Source organism: Mobula birostris, chromosome 13, assembly GCF_030028105.1.
Source record: "Mobula birostris isolate sMobBir1 chromosome 13, sMobBir1.hap1, whole genome shotgun sequence".
Lineage (NCBI taxonomy): Eukaryota > Metazoa > Chordata > Chondrichthyes > Myliobatiformes > Myliobatidae > Mobula > Mobula birostris.
The window spans coordinates 86072420-86086498 of record NC_092382.1 but is presented as its reverse complement, the minus strand read 5'-3'; the positions used below and the strand labels follow the sequence as shown (position 1 = coordinate 86086498).

The window sequence follows — 14079 nt, the reverse complement described above, 5'->3', positions numbered from 1 at the left end:
CCTGTCTAACCGCGTACCAGATAGTGCCAATGGTCGGGTCATCACGTTGAGCCACCCCCACTTCCTGGGGGCTCAACTCCGGCAGCTGCCTGTTCCTCAGAGCAGTCAAGTTATAGTAAACAGTGGGTAGAGCGTCATCATCAGTCCCCAATTGGTCCACTGCCCGATTCGGCCTCAGCAGGCCTCCTGTTTCAGCGTAGCTCCCAACTTGACAGACGGCCTTCACTCCCGGGGCAGGGACGTTCTCCCACTCCTCGTCCGTGCCCGACGAGATAAAGCATCTGCATCGATGTTCCGACTCCCCGTCCGGTACTTCAGGCTGAACTCATAAACAGACAAGGCAGCCAACCACCGATGCCCAGTAGCGTCCAGTTTTGTCTATGTCAGGATATAAGTGAGAGGGTTATTGTCCGTTCTCACCACAAACTTGGCCCCGTATAGATAGTCGCTCAACTTGTCCACCGCCGCCCATTTCATTGCCAGGAACTCCAACTTGTGAGAGGGATGGTTTCTCACAGACGGCGACAAGCTTCAGCTGACAAACGCCACCGGCCTCAATCCGTTTCCCTGTTCCTGATACAGGACAGCCCCCAGACCGTCTCGACTGGCATCAGTGTGTAGAACATACGGCTTCCGGAGATCTGCAAAAGCCAACACCGGGGCCTGTGTCAGCGCCATTTTTCAGAGATTAGAACGTCTCTTCGCATTGAGCATCCCACCTCGATCCAAAAGGCTCACCCGGGTTCAAATATCCTACCTCCGGCCGTTGGTCTCCCTTCCTCTTCCTCCCCACAGGTGGATAGCCACACAGCAGCTGGTTCAATGGGTGACTCATTTTCGCATATCCTTTCACGAACCGCCGGTAATATCCGCAAAACCCCAAAAACGAGCGTAAGGCGCTCACCTTCTGGGGTCTCGGCCAGGTGGTCACTGCGTCTACCTTAGCTGGATCAGTAGCCACTCTATTTCGCGAAATTATGTGTCCAACATAGCCTACCGACGGCTTACAGAACTGACATTTATCCAGGGACAGTTTTAACCCTTCCTCCTTCAGCCGACTCAACACCTTCAGCAGCCGCTCCTCATGTTCCTCCAACGTAGATCCAAACACTATGAGGTCGTCCAGATACACCAACACCTCGAGCAGGTTCATATCCCCCACCGTCCTCTCCATGAGCCGCTGGAAGGTGGCTGGGGCCCCCGATATGCCTTGGGACATTCTTTGGAACTGGTAGAATCCCAGGGGCAGATAAAGGCGGTCTTCTCTTTATCGGCCCCACTCATCGGAATCTGTAATACCCACTCGGCAAATCCAATACACCAAACCACTGGGCATCACTCAAACAGGCCAACGCGTTTTGAACCGTCGGGACTGTATATTGGTCGGGAACAGTGCGGCAGTTCAGGGTCCTGTAGTCCAGGCACATGCATACCTTCCCATTTTTCTTCCTTGCCACCACTATGGGGGACGCATCGGGGCTTCGGGACTCCGCAATAATCCCTGCATCTTTCAACTGCCGCAAGTGCTGCCGCACATCTTCCACATCTGCTGGGGCCAACCGCCGCGACCTCTCCCTAAACGGGGTGTCATTTATTACCCGAATGGTGTGCCGAGTGCTCTTGGAAAACCCTACATCAAATTCGCCCTGAGAAAAGACATCCCCTAACTTCAGCATCTTCTCCACCAGCCTGCTCTTATACGCCGGCGGTACAGGGGAGTTTTCAAAATTAAAGGCCTCCTCGGTCAGCCGCCCCCCGTTCTTCAATAGTTTTCCTCCAGTGGGCCTCACGGGGGCGCTGGACATCACCGTCACCGGGAACAAGTGCGCAAGGGGCATCCCGCGCTTAAAGGTGATCTTCCTCTCCGTTATGTTCCTTGCCATCACCCCCATCCGGCGTGCCTGTACAATCGAGGCCCTCTGCAATTCAGGTCTCACCAGCGCCCCAGCCGGGAACCGGGACTCCCCTTCAAGGTCTTCTGGGGCCTCGCCCGCGGGTACTCCGGGAAATCTGGTGGTCCCCATCACTAGTGTCACCTCCCTTGGTCGTATCACCTTAGGCCTCGCCTGAGTACACCACACCATCCCTCGTTTGCACTCAGGATCCAGCCCCTGGGGGTCATCCACTCCTTCGTCTACCGCTCGAAACATTGGGTGTACGGAGAGGTTCTCCAGAAAGTTCTCCACCGCCTTCTCCTTATAGGCTCCCAGGAGCCGTCGCACAAGAGGGGAGTTAGTCCCCACTAGTAGGGCAGCGCCACCGGTTTCCACCGGGTCCAGACAAACCAACACCAGCGTCTCAAGGGTTTCCGACTCTCCCACATCGCCCTCCGAGAATTCCGATCTCACTGACAGGTACCCATCGTACCGGTAATCACCGTCACTTATGCCCCAAACCTCCAGAGCATTAAACGGAGTTACTGGCAAATGCTTCAGATATTTGTTGTAGAACGACTGGTGTAATAAGGTAAAAAGCGATCCTGTGTCAAGGATGGCTTTTGCAAAGATTCCCTCTATCCGTAGGGACAGGCTGGAATGGGGTCGCACAAGTCCATCCGGAATACGGGCTTGTTCTGTCGGGGGTCCCATGGCTGATTTCTGGGAACGTGTTCCCCCTGAGACTCCAGTCCGTTCCCTCACTGAGCCTGTCCGAAGTTTCTCGACACTTCTCCCTTCTTAGTGGCCCGGGGGCTCTCCCTCCGCGGGATATCTCGTCTCTCACAATCACTCCGAAAGTGCCCCACTTCCCCACAGCTGTAGCACACCCCCGGCCACTCACATTCCCGCCGGAAATGCCCCTCTTCCCCATAGTTATAGCACACGCTTCCCGCCGCCCCTCTCCTCCCGATACGCCCCCCACTCCTAACCCACGGTGCGGCCGTCCCCAAGGGGGTACTCTCCTTGTCCATTCCCTCAAGCGGGGGTTTCTCGGTTCTCAACCCAGCTACCAACGCCTAAACCGCTGAGGACCGTCCCCGGTGGTCCGAGCCCTTTTTCCGCCCCAAAGCGCTCTCTTCCTCCCGCACCTCTCTAATCAGATGCCCGAATGATGGAAGGGGCTCCTTTTATAGGACTGCCGGAGTCTCCAAGCCACCTTGTCCTCCTCCAGGGAACCACTAAATATCTGACTCATCCTCAACCTCGCCACTTCGTCCGCCTTCGCTACCCCTCGGCGCCGCAACCCAGTAAGCATTCTCCCCAGCCGAAAAATGTTTTCTCAGAGCTTTTCCCCTGTACGCTGCCCCATGTGGTGAAACTCCGCTAAAGATCCCAGGGATCTCCCGATATTCCAAACGCTCCCTCCAAGGCTTCCTGATACTCCGACAGGGAAGCCGAGGGCCGTTCCGCCTTCAGGCAGCGGACTACACCGGCCGCCCAACCCCTCAAACTTTCCACCAATCGCCGTCTCTTTTCCTCATCCGAGCCTGACCACGCCTCTAACAACTGGGGCGTATTCTTATTCCATACCTCGTAGTCGTCCTCCCCTTCCGGGGTAAGCGTGGCTCCTGAGAAAATTCTCAGCTTCAGGCGGGGCCCCTCGGCCCTTCTCACCAGGGAGGAAATGGCGTCCGCTAACTCGGAGGTCTCACCCCTAGCTGGGGGAAGGGGCCTGGCCAAGCCTTCCCACTCTAACCCTCCACCACTGGCTACTGGCACCTCCCCTGGGGTCTCATCTAGCTCCTATTCCGGTGTCTCCTCACTTTCTTCCTCCGGGAGGGTGTGGAGACCCCATGGCCCCGCCTCCCCCGGGACACTTACCGTCGCTGGCAGTTCCAACGTCATGACGTCAGCACTCGTGCGAACCAACACCCAGCTGGATTCCACTTCTTTACCGCACCTTCCAGCTACCAGTTCTACCTGCCCTGCACCTTTGATCAAACTCAACCCCCGCACTAGTACATTTCCCGAACTGCGTAAATCCACCCCACTTAGCACGCACGCATGATTCACCGGTACCTCCTCTAACTCACACCAGCTTGGAGAATCTTGTCTCCATCGGTCTTCGCACTACTTAACGCGGCGACTATTACAACTTTATCGAAAATCCACATCCCAGACGTTTGCCCCCACAAATGTAACGTTCAGTTATTTTATGTCGGGGAAACCCCATCCGCCGCCCACATTGTCTCCCGGTTACGTCGGTTGCTGTACAACTGCCACCTGATTCAGCTTCAAACATCAATCATCAGCCTGCACACAATGTATGTTTTACCAGTTACACTTTATAGATATTACTAAGTCTATGAGATTAATAGAAGTTCAATACACAAAAAGTAATGGAAAAGGCGCCAGACTTATCAAAGTTCAGTTTCTTCGTGCACACGTTGGAGCTCGGGGACCTCTTCGGGACCACTCTGACCCTGTCAACTCGCAGCTCGGGACCACCAGGAGTGATCGACCGGAGCTTTCCCCGCACGTCCGTCGTCCTCCCGGTCTCTCCTCCGTCTCCCCGCCAAAACCTCCTGGTTCTCAGTCATATGAGACAGCATTATCACCCCAAGAAAGAATAACATGGGCACCCATTGGCTGATAGTACACCTTCTATCTGTTATAACCCAAGCAAATTGCTAGCAAGAGACTTTCTCAGAATTTAACATAACATAGAAGTCATTTTAATTCACATGTGCTCAGTTTAAGAGATTAACATAACAAAGAAGCCATTTTTAATTTTAACATAACAAAGAAGAAGCCTCCTACATGAGGATCAGGTGTTTATGATTAAGTCCAACCGAAACAAAGAAGAGCCGGAAGACCCGGAGTCCGGAGTCCGTAGACCGGACTGTGAACCGGAATGCGGATTACGGACCGGACCATGAAAGCACCCCCCCCCCCCCCCCACCCTTCTATGGGAGCTACCCGGCGACCGATGAGGCCCTCCAGGACTAAGAACGACTCGGGCGGTTGGGGTGGTGGGAGTGGGGTGGGGTATTCAATCTGGAGGGACCCAGGTTGACGGGAGTAGACGACAGTGTCTGCGTTTCTAGGTCCATAAATGGCTGGGTCGTTCTGTCCCTTCCTGTCCCTTGCCACCGTCGGATAAGCCAGGCTGTTTGTCGTTACCCTGCGGTTGGGTCTGTCCCTCCCTGTCCTTGCCTCCATGGGATGGAGTCCCGTGTCCTGCCCAGGAGTGGCCTCGAATATCCCAAGCCTCACCTGTCCTCGAAGATCCCAAGCATCGCTTGGCCACGAAGATCCCAAGCCTCGCCACGTCTTCGCCTGTTCTCCAGCCTCAAGCCCCCGGACTGTCTCCAAGCCCAAGCCTGAAAATCCCAGCCTGTAGCCTCGAGACCCGAGACACGTCTAGTTCGGTAGCCATGTCAGGTCCTTGCCTAGTTTTGGAGTCCGAGCCCGAGTCAAGACCCAGGTTCTGAGTCCTTGTCCAGTGTCTGGCTCGGAGTCCAAGCACAGGCTCCTAGTTCATAGTTCCTTGTCCGGGTTCCCTGTTTCTTGTCCATGTCCTAGCCCGGGTCCTGCATCCTAATCCTGTCCCTGGTCGTTCAGTGTCTGCGGCTTGCATTTGGGTCCGCCTCCAAGCGCCCTCCCCCACCCCCTCCATTATGACACCTATTGCATCAATAATCCTTGGCTCTCCGGCAAACTGAGCTATTACCCTCTGTTCTCCCAACTCACTGAATTTTCTTTCAATCTGCTATGAATATCTCTTGTTTCTGCAACGTGGTCCTGCAGTGTCGCCTCTGTTTCATAGTCATAGTCATAGTCATACTTTATTGATCCCGGGGGAAATTGGTTTTCGTTGCAGTGTCACCATAAATATTTAAATAGTAATATGTAAATTATGCCAGGAGATAAGTCCAAGACCAGCCTATTGGCTCAGGGTGTCTGACCCTCCAAGGAAGGAGTGGTAAAGTTTGATGGCCACAGGCAGGAATGACTTCCTATGATGCTCTGTGTTGCATCTCGGTGGAATGAGTCTCTGGCTGAATGTACTCCTGTGCCCAGCCAGTCCATTATGTAGTGGATGGGAGACATTGACCAAGATGGCATGCAACTTGGACAGCATCCTCTTTTCAGACACCACCGTGAGAGAGTCCAGTTCCATCGCCACAACATCACTGGCCTTACGAATGAGTTTGTTGATTCTGTTGGTGTCCGCTACCCTCAGCCTGCTGCCCCAGCACACAACAGCAAACATGATAGCACTGGCCACCACAGACTCGTAGAACATCCTCGGCATCATCCAGCAGATGTTAAAGGACCTCAGTCTCCTCAGGAAACAGAGACCGATATCTTTCGCAGACTCAATCGTTTAATGAGTTCAGTGAAGGAAGAGAAAGGCATGGACATGAACATTGGCAATTAATTCAATACATGCAATGCAGAGAGAAAGTGAGAAAAATATATATATTATAATTAGTAAAAAATTAAATAACGGATAGGGTACGAAGGGGAGGTGGGGCATTGACAGAAGTTAGAGAAATCGATGTTCATGCCATCAGGTTGGAGGCGACCCAGACGGAATATAAGGTGTTGTTCCTCCAATCTGAGTGTGGCTTCATCGTTACAGTAGAGGAGGCCGTAGCTAGACATATCAGAATGGAAATGGGAAGTGGAATTAAAATGTGTGGCCACTGGGAGATCCTGCTTTCTCTGGCGGACAGAACGTAGGTGTTCAGCGAAACGATCTCCCAGTCTGCGTCAGGTCTCGCCAATATATAGAAGGCCACATCGGGAGCAACAGACGCAGTATATCACCCCAGCCAACTCACAGGGGAAGTGTCGCCTCTCCAGGAAGGACTGTCTGGGGCCCTGAATGGTGATGAGAGAGGAAGTTTAATGGCATGTGTAGCAAATGCTCCGCTTACACGGATAAGTGTCGGGAGGGAGATTGGTGGGAAGGGATAGTGGGCGGGGGGGACACGAATGGACAAGGGAATCGCGTAGGGAGCGATCCCTGTGGAAAGCAGAAAGCGCGGGGGGCGGGGGAGGGAAAGATGTGCTTAGTGGCGGTGTCCCGTTGGAGGTGGAGACGGAATTACTCACTCTGTAGCATTTCCTGTTCGGTCCAACTTAGGTCCTGTCTTCCATCCAATCGGAGTGTTACAGCACCATTCAATTAAGAGTTGACACGTCGGATAACTTTCGAGGGCCAGCTGGTTCATGCCATCACTTTGTCCATTCTCCTTATCTGTCTATGTCCTTCTGCAGCCTCCCTCCTTCCGCAACACCAGCTGCTCCTCCACCTGTCTTCGTGTAGTCCGCAGTCTTGGCTACAGAGCCATCGATTTCATCATCGTAAACAAGAAGCCTGTCCCAACACACCCCTGTGGAACACTCCCAGTCACCGGTAGGCAAGCGGGGAGTCATCTCTTTGTTCCCACACTTTCCTTACGTCAATCAGCCGACACTCTACGTTTACCAGTATTTCTCATGGAATACATTGGGCAGATTCATGTGCGGAATCCTGTCAAATATCTTCTGAAAATCGAAGTGCACAGCATCCACAGATTCTCATGTGTCCATCCTGCTTCTTATTTCCTCAAAGAATTCCAACGGGTTTGCAAGATTCCCTTAATCCTGTTTATATATGCCCCCCCCCGCCCCCCGCTCCCTCTATATCTAGAACATGGATGCGAGCAAGTGGAAATGTCAGGAGAATATAAAGGGCTGGAGATATTTAGTTTGTGATAGGACAACACCTTTTCTAGATATCAGGTTTATTGGGGCTTTGTTTTTTTTTAAAGCTTTGGATGTGTGTGGACTTGGATAGTGAAATTAAAAGCTGTAATTGTTAATTTGGCTCTTTGGCTGGAGATAACATTCTTGAATATTGTATGTAAAAATGTGAATAACAGGATAAGTTTGTACTAGTTTTGTTGCATAGTATTGAAACATAATGTTTCATAGTAAAAAAAACTAATAAAAAATTAAACAACGGATGGGGTACGAGGGGGAGGTGGGGCATTAACGGAAGTTAGAGAAGTCAATGTTCATGCCATCAGATTGGAGGCAACTCAGACGGAATATAAGGTGTTGTTCCTCCAACCTGAGTCTGGCTTCATCTTTACAGTAGAGGAGGCCGTGGATAGACATATCAGAATGGGAATGGGATGTGGAATTAAAATGTGTGGCCACTGGGAGATCCTGCTTTCTCTGGCGGACAGAGCGTAGGTGTTCAGTGAAGCGATTTCCCAGTTTGCGTCGGGTCTCGCCAATATATAGAAGGCCGCTGAGGTAATATCTTCTAGACTGTCAACGTGAACGTATTCTCTCTTAAATAAGGGATTCAGAACCTAAAATAGTCGTTGAGGTGTGGGTGTGCTGATACTCTGCACAGTTGCATTTCCGAACTCCAACCAGCCCTGTTGTAGTAAATATATAAATAAACATATAAGTATATAAACAAATATAATTGTGCCATTTACTGCCCTCACTGCTTGATGCACCGTCAAACTAACTATTCTATATCTCACACGCAAGAACATCTCAATCCCTTTGGATTTCACTTACCTGTAATCTTCTCTACTTGATTCCTCTTCCCTCACATTTTCCATCATTAACTGCCATGTACAGACTTCTCATTTACTTTTTCTATCTATCAGCACGCAAGTCCGAATTTCGGCATCGCAACCGGCCCTCTCACCTCCTTTCGACATATCAGCAAACTTGTAAACACACTCTATGTCATGCTTACGAGTGGAAATACAGACGATGTCCGTGTCAGGTACTGACCGAATCGAAGCGACGAAACCCGAGCCCAAGGCCGTATCGAAGTAACAGACAGCGAGGAATGACACAAGGTTTTGACGATTTATGAAACTGGACAGATCGAAATGGCGCGTTGTCGGAGTCGCAGGCGAGGGATTCTCCGGCTGTGCTTGCTTCTCCGCGGGCTTTGCACGTCTCGGTGCTGGCCTGAGGCTGTGGCCTACACATAGTGGATTTCCTGTACGGCTGCAGTGATCACTGACTTTGTGATTTTTAATTGTGAACACTGTTTTCGTGATTTTATTTTCGTACGATATGTTTCTCTCTCTCTGCACACCGGGTGTTTGACTTTCCTCTTTTGTTTTAATGAGTGTTACTGTGTTTCTTTGCTTCGTGGCTGCCTGTATGGGGACGAATCCCGAGGCTGTATAAAGTCTGCACGGTTTGATAATAAATGAAGGGACAGGCGAGGAGAGATCGAAAAAGCGAAACTAATCTGGGGACTTTTTTTTTTCTGGTCAGCTGATGGTGACTGGTCTGAATCAGGGCCGCATCCTTTCACATCATATGTCAATGAATCAGGGTAATGAAATTGGTGGCTTTGTGGCCAAATTTGCGGACAATCCAAATATTGGTTGAATGGTAGGTAGTCTAGAGGAAGCAGAAAGTTTGCAGACCACCCTGGACAGATCAAGAGAATGGACAGTCAAGTGGCAGATGGACTAACGTCGTCGGAGGAGGTCGCAGTTGGCGGACGATATCCCTCCATGCCGCTCTGACATATTGGGAAATCATGTACGTGGCAGGTTACACAGTGGTTTGCCTTTGCCTTCTGCCGGCTGGTTTTAAAGAGGACACCACTTCTTTCTGTGGGTGACCAGGACGTCTAAGCGTTGGTCGTGCTCTCAGCGCTCCACGACGCCTGCTGGTCCGTCTTCTTGACCGTTCAACCATTAATCGGTCTCCTCCGCTCAATCCGCCAGGGCCAGACTTCACTCGCTAAGACAAACAAATCCTCTACCTCACCGAGGGTCGAGGACCCGTCGGCTACCCTCACCTGGTTTGGCCCGTCTGCCGAGACGGTTTACCGGGGTCCGGCCGCTGCGCGTGTAACAGCTACTTGGAGCCACAGGTGAGAGCTGAGCGCCAGGTGGGGACCAAAGGTGGACGAGCTGCCCTGAGAAAGAGCACGGCAGCCCCCCCCCCGCCCCACCAGAGGTGCTACCCCTCCCTAGACACCCGATACACACCGGGTTCATGTTAGTAAAGCGAAATTTAGTTTCTAAAAGTGCTCCCGTCCTTAATCCGGCCACAGTTATTCCCATTCACAGTGACAATGAACTACGTGGTTGAGCCCGGAGCTCTCCTCGTCCTGACCCCTTTAGGTAACCCAGATCTGATCCGTTTTTCGGATGGATCACCGTGTGAACGTAATGATTTCGTACGCTGGCTGGGTATACTGTGGTGACTCCTCATGAGGTATTGGAAGTGGGTTTCCTCCGTTCACGTACATCAGCGCTTTAGCTGAGGGTAGAACGGTGAATACCTATACCGATTCACTTTATGGTTTTATGATAGAAGATGATTTCTGTACCCTGTGGCAGCATTGGGGAGTTATTAATTCCACTGGTAAACCTAAACAGCGTGCTCAATTTCTTAACAATTTGCTACAGGCTATTACTTACCCCAGGAGATTGTTGCGATAAAGTGTGAAGCCCAGGCGGGTAAATCCGACCGCGCGGAACAAGGTAACACTACGGCAGATGGGATGCTGAATTTTCCGCCCTTGCCGAAGAGGCTGTAGCCGTTTCAATGACGTTACAACAGTCTACACATGGATCCTTACCATAGTTTTCTTACTGCCTGTACAGTAGGCGACCAGTGTAGAGGAACGGCAGTTTGGAAAACGAAAACTCTGCCCTCGTGATGCCGGGGAATTATGATCTTACCCTGGCGGCCGCTCCGTTTGTCCCCCGTAGTCTCCTCTGTGCCCTTGTTAGACGGGTACATGGTCCAAGAAATGTAGGATAAGGAGGAGTGACATATCAAATACGAATAGCACCGCTTTGCTCCAAGGCGGCCAGTAGCGGAGGAACAACTCATTCAAACTTGTGCAATTTGGCCAAGAAATAATTGGGGGAAGTCCCTGGTAAATTTGATCATTTGCCCATCCCAGAGGCACCATTTATGTATCTGCGGATAAAGTTTGTACACATGCCAGAAAGTGGCGGATATAAATATCTGATAGTAATATTGGACGTTTTCTAAACTGACCGAGGCCTTTCCCACACGGAAAGATGAGGTTAGGCCAGTGGATACATTTGTAAGGAAGGAGAATTCTAACTACTCCCCAGTTTGGAATTCCTTTGTAAGTTTAATAATGACAGAGAAACGCCGTTACGGGGAAATAACTAACGCATCAGAGTAAACTCCGGGATTCTCCTGGAAGTAACATGTGCCCGACCAACCACAATCATCGGGAATAGTGGGAAGTGTGAATGGAGTGTTTAAAGACAACCCAGCCAAAGTATACCAAAAGGCTGGATTGAAATGGCCTGAGGCCATGCCAATCGTTCTAATTACGTTGAGAAATCATAGAAACATAGGGTACATCCACACTACGCCGGATAATTTTGAAAACGAAGCTTTTTCTCTTCGTTTTGCCCTCCCGTCCACACTGAGCCGGCGTTTTCAGCCCCCGAAAACGGAGATTTTCAAAAACACTGTCCAGAGTGAATAAATCTGAAAACGCTCAATATCCGGCCTAGTGTGTACGGGGAAAACGGAGAGATTTTAAAATGTTGTCATGATACGGACTGATGAGAAAACCCTAAAAATAATGAAAGCTTTCAGTGAAGTAATTAGAATAAATGAAGGGAAAGTGACCGCGGCCCTACCCAAACATGAGGAGGGAAATACACATCCATTTCAACCAGGTGATTATGTATATATTCAATCATTGGAACAAGGCTCCCTCTCTCTGTCCTTGGTGGAAGGGGTCCTATCAAGTGCCGCTAACCACCCGTACGGCAGTCGAGTACAAGGCAAAGCCGACTGGGTGCAGGGAACCAAGCGCAAGCTGTATCATCCCTCTCCTCCGAAGTCCCATAGCGTACTGGAAAAGACGGAAAACCGATCAGAAAGAGAATGATGTGAACAACGATATGTGGACTTACTTGCCTTATTGTTGTAGCGCCCAGACCTGCCTACACTCACAATAATTATTTAGGCTTTGCTTATGATTGTGGTACTCAGACCGGTAAGTCAGGTTTCTGGGTGTCTGTGGGGATTCCTGCTCATGCAGAGGGTGGGGTGCCTTCATGGACAATACCCTTCAATGGAAAGAAACGGGGATGCTTCCAGGGTATAATCAAGGCCATAGCTGCGTAGGACTGGCCAGGTGAAGAGAAATACGGATAACGAAGCAAGCAGACAAAGTACAATATGCAGAGATTGCACGTAGTTACCCAGACCGTTGAAAAATGCTGGTGTCAGACAGATAAAATGGGTCGATTCGTGTGAATGAATAAGTGTAGAGAGAAAACTAGTACCCGGTGGGATGACCATAGCACTGCCGAAAGATCTCCTTGGTTACTAAATGGCACATACTGGATACACAGTGATAAAGCTCACCCTTGCCTCCCTTTTACTGTGCCGGATCTTGTCACTCTATGTACCTATGGGTCGTTTCCCTCATGACCTAAACCCTTTACCATCACGCGGAAGAAAAGGAGGATTGCGAACACAGAAAGGTTCTGGCTGATAGCATTCCCTTATTATGGGACAGGGAACAGATTAAGGTGACCTCAGCCCTTGAAAAATATGCTAATGACACTGCTTCAGCCTTAGAGGATACACAAAGGCAGATTAAAGGCTTAACTGCTGAGCCAATATCCATTCGAACGGGAGACCTGAAAAAACAGGATGGCCATTGCTTCTACTTCAGCTGAGAAAGGAGGAACGTGTGCGGTTATAGAGCAAAAATGTTGTACCTATATTCCTGATGAATCTGAAAACATAACCCACACATCCTACCATGTCGAGAAAGATGCAAACCAGACACGTACGATCAGAGAGGATTCCCATAACTGCAACCCTCCTGGAGGCGTGTGCTCCTTTGGAAAGATCTTTAGTTGGTGGGGAACACTGACACATTCATGGCATGAGATCCTTCTGCAGACATCGATCTATGGAATGATCTGATGATCAAAATATAAGATATTGCGGACGAAAACTCAATAAAAAAGATAGAATATCTGAGTTGTTAACACCTTGTATCTGCTTTTATTATCAATATGCCTAGTGCTGGCCTCCGTGCTCAACACAGCTGCACAAACAAGACAAAAATTGTTATGGGGACCCTTGGCCTGGCAAATCTCTGACAATTAATTAAAAAGTATCACGGTTTGATCTTCACCTGTCAATTACTAACAGGTTAAGCACAGGTGTCCCTCTGCCTCACTGCCAGGACTGTGAGAGGTGACAGGAGTGGGGGACTAAACCAAGTCATTTGCTTTTCGTACTTAAACGACTTACTGGCTTAAGGATTTAATGAATCTTCTTCGATGCGATAAACTCTTTAGCTGGGTTCAAAAAACATGATGTGGAGAGAAATCCACAAGGAGTTTTTGCTAACCACCAAACTTGTTTCTAGAAATGTTCGCGTGTAATATGTCTTAACTCCATACAGGTGTGCTTGCCTTGTTCTTCGAAGTCGGGATCCCACTGTTAGAGGATCGGGCCCCACTCCATGTCGTGACAATAAACTCTGGCTGTCACGAAGTCGGGTGTACAGTGTTCATGTGAATGAATTAGTATCTGTGAATGGGTTGGTTTCCCTGACAGGTGCTCCGTCTCAGGGTCCGAGGGGCAAGTTCTTGTTTCAGTCAGCCACTCCTGTCACCGTTCACAGCCCTGGCAGTGAGGCAGGGGGACGCCTGTGTTTTACCACCTGGAAGGGTACCGGGTGACAATCTGTGAATCTCGAGCTCCCAAGTAATCGGGAATCAAACCGACATTGCCAGACAGAAGCCGTGTCCTGGCGCCTTGCCGTACCTTGCGATATTGGTTTATTGTTGACGCCTGTACCGAGGGACAGTGACAATCTTGTCTTGCAAACCGTTCACACAGATCATATCATTACACAGTGCATTGAGATAGGACAAGATAAAACAATAACAGAATGCAGAACGGAGTATAACAGCTACAGATAAAATGCAGAACAGCGAAACAATACGGTTGTTGCAGCGCATCGGGCGACAGCCTTGTCGTCTCTTTAGCATTTTTGTCTGCTTTTTACGAGGTCGAGTTGCTAGCTGTACCCTCGTCCCAGCATAGATGGTAAGCGTGCAAGGAGCCGAAATCGACTCCAGGACCACTCGCCTCGCTCTCCTGTGCGGGTGCCAGTGCAACA

General features: G+C 50.2%; 1 pseudogene; it reads right to left on the bottom strand.

Annotated features, from left to right (window-relative positions):
* Positions 1-2635: 2635 nt before the first annotated feature.
* On the bottom strand, positions 2636-8894 carry LOC140208032 (modulator of apoptosis 1-like; annotated as a pseudogene).
* Between the last annotated feature and the right edge of the window lie 5185 nt (positions 8895-14079).